Genomic DNA, 14,929 nt, shown 5'->3' on the forward strand with positions numbered 1-14,929 from the left:
ATGATCGCCTTCGCACAGTTTACAAGGAAATCTATATTTTCCTTTTTGTCTTGGGGCTTCACTTTCACTAGTTGATGGTGTATTTTCAACATGATTATCAGAGGTTGATGACACTGGGTTGTGCAAACGAGGAGACCAGTCCCTTAAGATCTGAGGGATGCAAGGACAATCTTCGTGATAGTGGTCTCCCTTGCAAATGACACATGGCGATTTAGGCCTGGTCAGTGCAGTGTGTGGATTTTCATTAGACGACACTCGTTTGCCCCCATTCGCTTTTGGTTCCTTCTTCTTCTTCTCTTTCTTCTTCTTTTCCTTCTTCTCCTTAGGAACTTGACTTTTGGCTTTACCAGCCCCATCAAGCGAAGAGGAAGGAGGAGAGGAAGAATTAGAGGAAGTAGAAGGTTGGTGGGTAACTCTTGACTCATCTAATTGCTGATTCAATTGTTCAGGAATAGTGGTGTTCTGAACGACAGAGGTTGAGAAGAGCCATACAGGCAAACCAATTGTCAGTCCTGGAAGCGACAATGTGGCCATATGGGGTGCACCAACATCTCCCCAAGAGGAGAAGGGACTAGGATTTCCTCCAAGGGGAATTCCTTGGTTGTTGGATTCCATTTTCTCAACCCAAGATCAACGTAGGAAAGGGGTAATGAATATTCCGTTTAAAATAAATTTTAGACGCTTGGACACAACTTGTTTTTTCAGTTTTTAAGAGTCGAGAAAAAACAAAAGATGACTCTAGTTGCCTTCGATTTTTAATGAGCCTGAAGTGACAAGTGCTCAGATGGACCTTTTCCGTTAAGGAGTCTGAAAAGGAACGAAAGGGACTGCTCTGGGAATCTAGGTAGAGGGAGTACCAAACCAATCACAAAACTGCAGAATACTTTTTACGGTATGGTAGTCAATCTTCCCGAATGCTGTGTTTAGTGCATTGCGATCGATAGGGCGGCAGACACGGCTTCCTATGGATAAAGGATTTAAGCCTATAGGGGTCTCCCAAAATATACTCGACGGTACGTGGGAGCACAAGTCTGTACTAACACTTATCGTTTCAAAGTGGAGGAAACACCCAACCATCAATGAGAACAACAGTTACCAGGCTTTACGACGCCGGAATACATCTCTAGCCTAGACCTCTAAATGTTGTGCGTTAAGTTCCAAAGCTTTGTTAGATTCATTGAATTTATTTTAATTTGATCTTGTTTATGAAGTTTTCCTTTTGGGTTCACCACGAGATGTAGATGTAATTCCTAAAATGCAATCTAAAGATGATAAACAAACTTTTTATCTCTTTTGTGCAATGAAAATCCTAGCTACTAGGGAAAAGAAAGACAAAATCTTTTCACAAAGAGCAAAGAGCACACTGTAAATGCACTTTCCTAAATCAAGCCAAACAGACTGCATATATGCAAATGCACATGCATGTATTTGTTTTTCGACTTTCTTAGTATATAGATGCTAAAAAGAAAGTTGATGTACAAATCTGAATTTCTTTTCAAGTGACAAACATAAACAAGCTTCTTTTCGAAACCAAAAATAGAGATGATTACAACACCTTACGATTTTGAAATGAATACGCGTTCTTGACACTAGAAAATTACAAATTCAGACCAAAAGCAATAGTAACAGGATAATCGACCATCAACAGCAATCAAACTTTCTCCTACGATCGAAACTGACACTTGCGACAGATTCAAATCAAAGGACGATAGTACGATTATGCTACTTTTGCAAAGGAAAACTGTAAATGACTCAACAAACACACAAAAACATCTACAGTTATTTTGTACAAAGGAGGCAGAATAACAGCAAGGAAAAGGGGTTTCAAACAGACATATACTGATCACAGGCAGCAAAATTCAGGAATAGAACTGGAAAGAATGAAGCACAGAAGCCACAACTGCACAGAGCTAGTCTGATCAGCGCACCTGTAACACAGAGAATCTGAAATGCAGCGCAGGTTGTCCACTCGGGAAGTGCGCTGAAATTCAGAATCTCTGAACAGTACCTGCGCTGGGCCAGAAACGAGACTCTGTCCGGGTTCCGGGTCACAGTTTGCAGTTCAGTTCTTGGTTTTTGGCCGAGTAAAAAGCAATCAGTAATGCAACAATCAGGGTTAGATCTAAGGAGGATCTAAGAGCTATCACAAGGGCAATCAGATAGTTTGTGAATCAGTTGTTTAAATCATAAACAGATCTAGTGGATGGATTGAAGCAGCAGTTATCTACTTTGCATTTGTTATGGCAAATGCAGTTCGAATGCTACTTGTAAGTTTATGAAACAAACAACAAAGAATGATAAACAAACAAACTAATTATCTCCCCAGTCGAGTCGCCATTTTGTTACAGGGAAAAGTGTCTATATAGAACTGCTCTATCCCACTAAGGTGTGATAGCTGCCTTAGAAACAAACAGAGAAAAGCTACTTTTGTTTTTCCTTTATGAATTATAGATAGGGAGGAATAGAAAGACCAACCTCTGTCTTGCGCTAATCCTTCGATTTGATCCCTCTCTTCTTTGATAGTCCTCAGCTACCTGCTCCCTTGCACGCCCAGCTTCACAAAGTACCTATAAGATCACAGAAGCATAGCACTATACAAAGACATGGATCTATAATCATAAACAATCTAGGATCAGATGTAAATTGACCATACAAATGTAACAAGCATCACTGATACAAAAGCATGGAGGAAAACTCAAATAGCTTTTATTGATAAACAAGAAAAGATCCAGGAGGAGTTACAACGAGTTGTTCCGACCCAGCATCAACCTCTCAGCAAAGAAGCCCCTCTTCACCTCAAACAAAGCAAGGATCACCCAACAATCTGATGTTTGTCTCTAGAAACCAACAGCAATTCCTTACAATATGCAAAATTCCAGCCTCTGGATCTCTAGGATGAGGGATCCATATATAGATATCCGTAAGGGGGATGAGTCAGCTTGTGATTTGATTAGTGTCTTCTCTCTGTCAGTTCTTGATTGCACTTGGAGACTGAGGGCCTCTTACTCATCCTTGGTCAAATTCAGTGAGGCAAGTGTCACAGGAGAAGATTCTGGAAGCTTCCAACTTGGAGACTGAGGGCCTCTTACTCATCCTTGGTCGAATTCAGTGAGGCAAGTGTCACAGGAGAAGATTCTGGAAGCTTCCATTGCCTCTCCACCTCACGGAATGACACTGCCATTTGTCATTTCTCACCCATCGCACCCCACAGAAGGGAGTTTTGAAATGCAACGCACCCTCACAGTGCATTTGGGTGAGATGCAATGCACCTAGCCAGTGGAGCAGCTGCAATGATCCTGTTTTGACCAATTTTGAGTAGTTTTTCTTGGAGAACTTCTGGGAGAAGCTGTAATTTGTTGACCTTGTTCCTTTAGGGGTTAGAAAAACACTTTTAAGGACTTAGGAGCCCTTAGTTTATGGACATTTCCTACTTGGTGTTGTAAGGCAAAAAAATGTTTATAACAAAAGTTGTGTGAGTTCCATAAGAGCTCCACTCACAACACAAATGAGTGTTAGGCAAAGCAGTCACTACTGGCTGAGCTAAAGGTTTCAGAATCAAATGCATGTTCTGACTCTGAGTCAGAACCCGATAAGGGGAATGACAAAGGGAAGTAGATTATTGATGCGGAGCCCAAGGCCATCGTTTCCACTACGAAGATCCATAAGGAGGAACTTGAAGATCCAGAGGAGGAGGAGCGTCTCTTCCACTCCCAGATGTGGGTAAAGGTCTCCCCGCTATAGTTCATTGTCCACAGCGGGAGCCAAAATAACCTAATTTCGGCAGAGGTTGTGAAACGGCTAGGCTTATAAACCACAACACATCCACAACACATCCACAACCATACACCATCGGGTGGCTGCACCAAGGACGGGATCTTCGTGTGAGCCAACAGTGTCACCTTCCATACAACATCAAGCCCTTCATGGATGAGGTATTGTGTGACATTTCTCCGCTTGAAGTTTGTGATGTGTTATTAGGACAACCATACTTGTGGAAGCGACATGCTGTGTATGTGTGAAGGCCCTGCGCTGTTATTGTTACTTTGGAAAATAAGTTGTACAGGATACCAGAGGTAGCACCGCCTACTGCCATCTCTTTGGTTACTGCAAAACAATGCAGTAAGCTCATTTCCAAAACCGAGAAATATGTTTTCTTGATGATACACCCTCAAGAAAAGAAGAAGACAATGGCCACGACCTCCAGACAGGGCCCCTCCACACAACAACTACAAATGGACAAGGTCGTGGAGGAGTATGAGGACATCTTCACCTCCCCTGCAGGGGTTCCTCTACACTATCAGGTCAAGCACTCCATTGATCTGACCCCAGGTTCGCCGCTGCCCAATGGACCAATCTATCAACACTTTGTTCTGGAGAATGATGAAATCAAGAGGCAGATTTAGGAGCTGCTGCAAAAAGGTCACATCCGTCTGAGTCCATCACCCTGTGGGAGCCCGATCGTGCTAGTACAGAAGAAGGATGGGACTTGGAGACTCTGTATTGACTATCGGGCGTTGAACAAGATCATTGTCCATAATAGGTACCCAACCCCATGGATTGATGACCTCCTGGACCAACTAAAGGGGGAAAAATATTTCAGCAAGATCGATTTGAAGTCAGGATATCACCAGGTACCAATCGAACCCTCCAATGTGTGGAATACTACCTTCAAAGCCAAGGAGGGCCTTTTCGAATGGTTGGTTATGCCTTTCGGATTGACGAATGCTCCTGCAACCTTAATGAGGCTAATGGATGACATCTTGTGGCCATTGACCAACTCATTTGTAGTGGTATACTTGGATGACATCTTGATCTTTAGCAAGAGTTGGGAAGAGCACCTCCACTACATCCGACAGGTTCTCCAAACACTGCGACAACACAAGTTATGTGCCAATTTGGAGAAATGCACTTTTGGCATGACCCAGGTTCAGTATCTGGGACACATTAATGATGAAAGGGGGGTGCATTTGGATCCAACCAAGATCCAAGTCATTCGGGATTGGCCATCTCCAACCACTCATATCACTTGGCCCTTCAGTCAAGTCACCAAGGGAGGAGCGAAAGAAAAATTCTTTTGGTCTGAATCTCAACAGAAGGCATTCACAGATTTGAAAGATTTCCTCTGCACAGCACCAATTCTTCCATTACCAGACTTGCAACAACCATTTGAGGTCGAGACAGATGCCTCTGACTATGCTATTGGGGCAGTCCTTACTCAACACGGGCATCAGTGGCATATCACAATGAGACATTTTCAAACACAGTCCGGAAGTATCTCACTTATGACAAAGAGATGTATTCCATTGTGCAGGCCTGCCAACAATGGAAGCATTACATTTTGGGGAAGGAAATGGTCATCCACACATACCACTGACCCATGTAGTTCATACAGACCCAAGGGAAATTGCAGAATGATTGCCATCAGAAATGGTCCACATACCTACAACAGTTCCATTTGAATATCAAGTATAAGAAGGGAAGCACCAATAATGTTGTAGATTGCCTTAGTCGACCACCGATCATGGCGTTAACCATTGTGCTCAACTCTTGTGGGCACGAGACTTCTAATTGACCACTGCTCTACAAAAGCGACCCAGAATTTGGCCACACATACCAGACACTCTTGGAGGGTCAGCATGTTCCAGATTTTCACCTCTAGGACGACTTGTTATGCCACCTGGTTCACCTTTGTGTTCCTTCAAACGAGTGTGCCAAGATGATTTGGGAAGCACACTACATTCGGGCTATTGGGAATTTTAGGGTCGAAAGAATAGTGGCAGTATTGCAGAAATATTTCTATTGGCTGAATCTTTGACAAGATGTCGGGAAGTACATCCAATCATGCACTGCTTGCACCATTGCAAAACCGACCATCAAGAAGCAAGGCCTCTATACCCAGCTGCCTACCCCTAGTCGACCTTGGGAATCCATCTCCATGGATTACATGTTAGGCCTTCCTTCCACTAAGCATGGAAATGACTGTGTTTTTGTGGTCATCGACAGGTTCTCGAAGATGGCCATTATGGCGGCCTACAAGAAAAATATCACAGGAGAAGCCACTGCTAAACTCTTCTTTGAACTTGTGGGTACACTTCGGGATCCCACAGTCTATCATTTCAGATCGGGACAGCAGGTTCCTCAGTACATTTTGGTCTAGCCTCTGGTCGATGATGGACACCAAACTCGCTAAGTCCACAGCCTTCCATCCTCAAACTGATGGCTAGACAGAGGTTGTCAATAGGATGATCGTACACATTCTGCGCATTTACAACTCAAAGCATCCACGCACATTGGACAAGGGCCTCCCCTATGTTCAGCACAGATACAACCGAGCTCTCCACAGCTCGACTGGCCACAACCCTTTTCAGGTGGGCTTGGGATTCCGGCCACTATGTCCCATCGATGTGGCCATGCCATTTGCAGCTACTCACACAGATTCTGCTCATGTCCAGTCCAAAACAGATAAGGCAAACAACTTCATTGAGCGCATCCATCATATTCGCCAGCAGATCCATGACATTGTGGAGAAATCAAATGCCAAGTACAACAACGACATGATCAACATCTGGTGCCACACAAGTTTCATGTGGGTGACAAAGTCTGGTTGCATTTGCAAAAAGGAATGCCATACTGGAGCCTATCGGAAACTCAGACCACTCCGATATGGTCCTTACACCATTACCAAGGCTGTGGGAGACAATGCATTTGAGCTCAGCATTCCCCCATTCCTTGGCCTATACCCAGTGTTCAATGTGGACCACCTTCGGCCATACTTTCCACCATTACTAGACACATCCGACATTGCAAAACAACTCACACCCACAGAGTTAAATCCAGATTGCATGGAACAAGCTACAACTGATCAGATCATGGACACACAGATCAAGCACACTCACCAGCAGAATATCCAACTGTATCGTGTTGTCAAAGTAGGCCAACTCCTTCACCAGGGCAAGTGGCTCACTAGGGACCAAGTTTAGTAGAAGATCCCTCATCTCATGGAGGAACTCAACACAATGGGGACCATTGCTTCCTAAGGGGGGAGGAATGATCCAGGTGGATATTGGCGGCCACCTACTAATTCCACATGGATCCCCACCAGGGCTTCTTTCAGTTTTTCATTTTCCTTAATTATAGCACAGTTTACTATTTTTAGCAATTTTTCGGGTCCTAAACTTCCGGAACCATTTTGAGGCCCTAAACGATGTTTTTTGGGAAATATACTGCTAGCGATTTCTTACCTAAAATCGCCTTTTCCGTCATAGTCCTCGGAGAGATCTTTCCAACGGGCTATCATGTGCATCAAATGGAGATAATATGACCAATTCGCGACCCCGGGAAGTTGGCTGTCCAACTCACCCCAACGGGGCCCACAAACTCTTGGTGTTACATCTCCTCGGGTTAGGGTTTTGGTTGTTTAGGGTTTTCTCTTATTGTTCAAAAATAAAAAGGCCCTTGAGCCTCATTGTAAGACAGTTCAGAGGCATGTAGCCGCCACATCTTTTCTCAGAGATAAGCTACCATCACCCTAGCTGGTTTATTTCCATTTCTGTTTGTAAGCATATTTCAGTTTTTTACAGTAATGAAATGAAGTATTATTTCCACTACATATCTGTCTTTATGGTTATCTCTATATTTTATTATGTTCCTATTTAAATCCAAATCAGTATGGGATATTAAATAACTTGCAAGTCGAATTGGGGGGCAAGACAATAGAAATTGAAGTCGAGGTCATTGATGGAAACCTTGACTACAATATCCTACTGGGTAGGTCATGGATTTACGCTATGGCTACTGTTGTGTCAACATATTTTAGAAATATTGCATTTCCCTTTCAAGATGGAATTACAATCATTGACCAACTAACCTTCCTCCCCAACAATTCGCAAGTTACTAGAAGCATTCCATTGATCCATGCAAGTTCTCATTCGTTTCAAAATATCGGAGTAGGTCTCCTAAAAGACCCTTCCTTAATGGGTACTTTTTCCCTCCCACCTCCGAGTAATCCAATGAAAGTGGCCACGGTGGAAACCTATCACATGATATCTTATACATCAAAGAAGATAAAGAAGAACTCTAACCATTTTGATAGTGTGGATCATCGTCAGGTCTTGCCCCCAAGCCCTATAGAATTGTTCTAGCAATCAATTTTCTGGGCATGGGAGGTGAACCCAAATCAACACTTAGCAAGTGTTTGGATAGATAGGTCTCTAGAGTATGGCACCTCTTCCGATCCTTGGTCTCATGTACATTCTACAGACGAAGGAATAATTCAGTTAATGATGATAGGAGAGGCACCATGGGAATATCACCACCATCATCCCAACTTCAAGATAACAACGAAGATTATTCTAGCGACCTTAATCATCCTCCAGTTTTTTATTTTCTATCAAATACTGTAAATACGGTGGATTCCAAGCGAAATCTATCCAATATTGAAGAAACTATAGCCATCAATATCTCGACCAAACCTGATGTTGTAGAGGATATACATGTTGGCAAATCTTGTTCTCCTTCAGAACTGGAAATATACTGCGCTCTCTTTCGTGAATTCAGAGATGCCTTTGCATGGTCATATGAAGAAATTCCAGGCATTGATTCGAATATCGTTGATCATGAAATAAAGATGTATACATATGTCAAACCAGTAAGACAATGGCTTCCACATGTTCACCCGAAGAAAGCTGCCGCCATTAAGGGGGAAGTTGAATAACTTTTGCATGCTGGTTTCATTTACCCTGTTCCTCTCACTAATTTGGTATCGAATATTGTTCCTGTGATGAAAAAGAAAGGAACGATTAGAGTGTGCATCGACTATAGGGATGTGAATCAAGCTTGTCTAAAGGACAACTATCCTACACCCTTTATCGACCAGATAATTGATGAATGTGTTGGATGCGAAATCTTTTCATTTATGGATGGATTTTCCAGATACAATCAAATCAATATCCGCCCACAGGACTAGTCAAAGACTACATTTATATGTCCATGGGGCACATTTGTGTACCGTAAACTACATTTTGGTTTGAAGAATGTAGCGGTAACTTTTCAAAGGGCAATGAACTACACCTTCCATGACATCAAACACATCGTTCAACCGTATCTCGACGACCTACCGGCTCATTCATGAAAGTGGACTGATCATCTGCGGCATTTGAGAGCTATATTTCTATGTTTCCGACACTACAAGATAAGACTCAATCCACACAAGTGTGTGTTTTGTGTTGGTTCTGGTTGGTTACTTGGTTTTGTAGTTTCTAAGGAACAAATTCAGCTCAACCCATGTAAGGTTCATGCAATCATCGACATGCCTCCACCTTCAAATTTTCTTTAGATTCAGAAACTCCAAGGGAAAGCAAACTTTCTAAGGAGGTTCATTCCAAATTACACCGAACTTGCTAAAGGTTATACGTGTCTTTTGGAAAAAGAAGTACCCTTCAACTAGGATCAGGTTGCGCAAGATTCCTTTGATGCTTTAAAAGGTTCCCTAGTAAAAGCATCATTAATGTATGCTCCTGACTATCAAAAATATTTTAACCTGTATCTCGCCGCTACAGATACAACCATCGCCATGGTTTTAGTACAAGAAGACAATGGAATAGAACATCCTGTGTATTATTTAAGCTGCAACTTAAATGATACAAAAAGAAAGTATTCCTATGTTGAAAAGCTAGCTTTAGTAGTTGTTCAAGCAGTACAGAGATTTCGACACTATATACTCTTTTGAAAAACTACTATTTTGTCAGATTGCAACCCTATGACCTACATTCTGTCGCGTCAATTGCTAGGGGGCAAATATTCCAAATGGATAACCATTTTGCAAGAGTTTGATCTGTAATTCGCAAAATCCAAATCAAAGAAATCTCTAATCTTTGTGGAGTTACTTTGTGAACTCCCATCGCCATCCAACGATTTAACATCTAAAGAATCAATCGTGGATGAAACTCTGTTTCTGATATCATCAAGCGACCCTTGGTACAGAGATATTCTAATCTATCTCCAAACCCAAACCTTTAGGCCTAACACCTCTCGCTCAGAACAACAACGTATTCAATACCAAGCAAAAGACTACATGATCACCAGTGATACACTTTACCATCGTGCTGTCGATATAGTTCTGCGAAGGTGCCTCACGCATGAGGAGGCTGAAAAAATACTGAATGACTGTCATTCAGGTGCATGTGGGGGGCATCTATCTGGTTACGCTACTGCACAAAAGATCTTACGAGCTGTTTACTTCTGGTCCACTATCTTCAAAGATTACATAATTGCAGTCAGAAGTTGCCATGCTTGTCAAATTTTTTATCGCAAAACGAGATTACCCACATCACTCCATAGTAGGATCAGCTCCTAGTTGGAGTTCTTTCATGCCCAAGGAAACTCCAACAAATGGCTCCCAACAACCTGCAATGTAGACTGATCCAAATATGATCAAAGCAATGGCCCAACACAATACAAATTATACTCTTTAAGTCTGTCAACTATGACTATCATTCACTACACCTAGTTAGGGCACCTAGCATATTGCAATAGCCCTACACATAGTCCCTTGAATCACCTGTGGTTCCCTTTATTTATTGCATCCTTCTCTTGGATAGGTCTCCTCTTCTTCTGTTGTTGTTCTAGGCATGAATAACCTTCAATCCACCCTATTCCTCCCTCAAAAAAGGTGGTAGGGCCTATGGCCTACCCAATACAGCTTCACATGCCTCTCCAAGGGTTTATCCTCGCTTTATTTACCATGGACTACTATAGCAAGGCCTCTAGCATACTATTTTAGGAATAGACTACCCACATCAAACCCTTAAACATTCTAGACTTCACTTCTGTATCTCGACCCTCCTTCCCTACAAATTTCGTCACCAAAAGAGACCCAAAACATTCCTTTTGGCCACGATGGTTAACCCTCCTTATTGTGGCCTAGAACAAAAGTGTCTTTCTCCTTATATGCTGCCTTGTGATGCACAAATGGATGAGTATAATGATTCCACTCCACCTCTATATATACACATAAAGATGGCTCCACAAATTTGATGAAGGGTCATGTCTCTTAGATGAATTCCTCAAGCCTACATGACTTGTCTTGTCCAAATATTAATGACAACTTAAAAAATTCATAACTTCGTTTCTAGAGCTTCAATTATTTGGAGTGTTGGAATTGGAATGCCAAGATCTATCACCTAAAATTTTCTCATGCTCAAATTAATTATGGTTTTTTCCCAAATCTTGATGGGTGCAAAACCCCATGATTGGGTTCCAAACCCACAAGCCTACTTGTGGTGCTTTTCCCTCCAAAACTCAAGCACTAGGGCTTGGAGTTCCCAAGTTAGAAAATAATCAACATTGTACATACCAAAGTGTTCATTTTTCTTTCATTCTTCATTTTTTATATTTGAATTAATTTGATTCCATACTTGTTACAGGGAAAAGTGTCTACACAGAACTGCGTATCCCACTAAGGTGTGGTAGCTACCTTAGAAACAAACAAAGTAAAGCTACTTTCGCTTTTCCTTTATGAAATATAGATGAGAGAAGAACAAAGGAGACCAACCTCTGTCTTGCACTTATCTCCTAGTTCGATTCCTCTCTCTCCTAATAGTCCTTCGCTACTTTCTTCCTTGTACGCCCAGCTTCACAGGGTACCTATAGGATCAAAGTACCATAACACTATACAAGAACATGGATCTATAATCATAAGCAATCTAGGATCAGATGTAAATTGACCATACAAATGCATAAAACATAAATGACACAACAGTATGGAGGAAAACTTGAATAAATTTTATTGATAATCAAGAAAGAGCCAAGGGAGTTACAACCAGTTGTTCTGACCTAGCATCATCCTCTTAGAAAGTAAGCCCTTCTTCACCTCATACAAAGCTTAGATCACCCAACACTATGATGTTGTCTCAAGAAACCAACAGCAATTCCTTACAAGATGCAAAATTCCAGCCTCTGGATCTCTGGGATGAGGGATCCATATATAGATATCTGTAAGGGAGATGAGTCAGCTTGTGATTTGATTAGTGTCTTCCCTCTGATAGTTCTTGCTTCCACTTGGAGATTGATGATCTCTTACTCAACCTTGGTCGAATTCAGAGAGGCAAGTGTCACAGGAGAAGTTTCTGGAAGATTCCATGCCTCTCCACCTCGCGGATTGACACTGCCATTTGTCACATCTCACCCATCGCACCCCATAGAAGGGCTTTTTGAAATGCAACGCACCCACAGAGTGTATTTAGGTGAGATGCAATGCACTTTTCCTATGGAGCAACTGAAATGATCCTGTTTTGACCAGTTTTGAGTAGTTTTTCATGGAGAACTTCTGGGAGAAGCTGTAATCAGTTGACCTTGTTCCTTTAGGGGTTAGAACAACACTTTTAGGGACTTAGGAGCCCTTGGTTTATGGACATTTTATGCTTGGGGTTGCAGTGCCCAAAAATGTCTATAACAGTTTCCCCCTAAAGCGTGAGGTCGTTAATCTTTTGATGCTGGGTGAAATGCTTTATTATGAGGATCCGAAGTTCTTTCAAGCTGGGAGGAGACATGTAATAAGATACAATACAATACATTATATTCATAATATTTTCATAATCTAGCTGAGGTGGGCATTCCCATGCTCAACTTTATAAATTCATTTTCATGTACATAGGACAGACAATCGTCTGAGTGTAGACTGATGATTCTGGTAGAATCATCATCCCTTTGATTGGATGATTATCTTTGCAGCAATGATGTACATTTGATGTCTTTATTTCCCTGAATATATATATCGCAGCCTGGATGGATGAAACTAGATCGGGGTCTTCAATCTCATTCGATCTTCACTCGAAGTAAAAGTCTATCCATGTGAGAGATGTTCTAGAGTCGAACATGGAAAGACATTGCCTGATTACCAGCTAATGATGTAAGCTGTTAACAGGCGCGAGAGGAATCACCGATAATGATAATGACCCTCAAGGTACTGCAGTACAATTCACGTGGTGTGAATAAAGGACTTGGCATCGAACACCATGCAAAATCTTTCGGTCGAAGGCCATTGATGTAAACATGTCGCTAGAAGTGAGAAACTTGCCATTGAGGCATGCAAGCTTCAAAGTACTGAACGGGGTGTTCCTAGATCGACTTCTTGGATAATGAGCTGATGTCGACAAGAAGCAATCCGTCATAGGAGGCCCTTAATGAATCCCACATCAATGACACGAAACAGAGCAAATGATTTTAATTTGAGGTGAAAACGATCTGGTGATATAAGGTTCAGGGTGGCGGTCATGAAAGAATGGAGTGTAAATGTATTGTAGCGGCGACACTGACATGATAGATTGGTAGAATTAACCCCAAATGTGGATGGTGTGATGGGACCATGGTGATGTGACCGGTGAATGAAACAACCCAACTCGACTTGGATGCGGAGTGAAAGTGTCATGTTCAAGAGCGACTTGCTACCAACAAAGTTTCTTCAAGTTTTCTTCCCAATTTTCCCCAGTCATTGCTGACCAATACCTCTTTATTTTTGTCAAGCTTGAGGAGGATAACATATGCTTGTTCTATAATTTTCCCTTCGGGCAAACCCATCACTATGTTTTAACGAGCCTAGCGATAGTGAAACTCGTTCTTGTTTGCTATGGACAAGTTTGTCGCTATTAGGTTTTAACGAGTTTAACGATAAAGATAACTCGGTCCTTTTCATTTTTAGAAAGTCTGAAAAGGGACAGAAAGGAAACTCCAAAATTCCTTTTTCGTCATCTAATCCCTTAAGTCTGAAAAAATATAAAACAATATCGATTGGATGAATTTTCGATACCTTTAACGAGCCGAACAAAATAAGCGCTTGATCTTTTTGTGTAATAATCCCCCAGGTCCAAAAAGATTAAAATCTAAAGGAGTGATAGCACTTCCGGTCCCTTTAACGAGCTGGAGAGGCCAATGGGTCGGCAACCCTTTCATATTTTACGAGTCAGTTGAAAAGAGCTTAAAGAAGACTCGTTTTTTGAGGAACGAGTGATAAAATTGGGTAGCAGCTGATTCCAGGTAAGGTTTGGAATTTTCCAATCACGACAGTGTTACAAGGATGGCTAGCGGGATCACTCTTCGCAGCTGTTCCTCAAAAGGGGTAAACAATCAAATGGAGGTGAATGATCGGCTAATACAGAGCGGAGGTGATGATGAGAAGACGACCAAGGCTTTAAAGGCTGAAGTACTACATTCACGATGGTTATTTACCGGGAAATAGTTCATTTTTTAATCAGCTTAAATGCGGGGAGAAACATTTGCTCATGTCTTATGTTTATTTTTTAACGATCTTGAACTATGTGCTAAAACTGCTCGATTAATCCAGTCGTATAATAAGAATGTCTCATATATGAAAAAAAAAAAAATTAGAGTTTTGCCCCACATCCTTTCTTTATGCAAGTTAGGAAACGACCAATCCTACGAGTTTAAAGGGTTAGAGGACCTACAAATTTAAAAAATAAATAGTCGCTCTTTGCTTGCACGCCAAAAGGTTTGCATGCCCCCAGGTATAAAACAGAGTTTCAAGGTCACCTTTCAAATCTCCAACAAAACATTTGTTTTATCAGGAAAGGTCTACCTCTTTCAGCTTACCAAAGATTGTTCTATTCACAGCGCAAACAAAACACTTCTTCGGCGATGTCTACCGAAATAGACAAAGGTGAGACAATCCACTCACATACCTTTGACGAGGGAATCTTATTCCAGTCTAACCCCCTTTTCCAATCACGGACGGGGGTACAGACTAGTCATATATCTCTCGTGGAAACCTACCCTATACCTGAAGTTTTCCTGCCAAAGCAGACCGGGGTGCATGCCCCCTGGATTTCAGTCATGTCCTCCGAATCACTCGCTCTCATCAGGTGGACGGACTGGAGATTGATGAGACATTCCTTGTGTGAAAAGGCCATTCAGGGAT

This window comes from Pinus tabuliformis, chromosome 4_1 (genome assembly GCF_031772625.1).
Source record: "Pinus tabuliformis cultivar Carrire ecotype Pingquan chromosome 4_1, CPIR1, whole genome shotgun sequence".
Lineage (NCBI taxonomy): Eukaryota > Viridiplantae > Streptophyta > Pinopsida > Pinales > Pinaceae > Pinus > Pinus tabuliformis.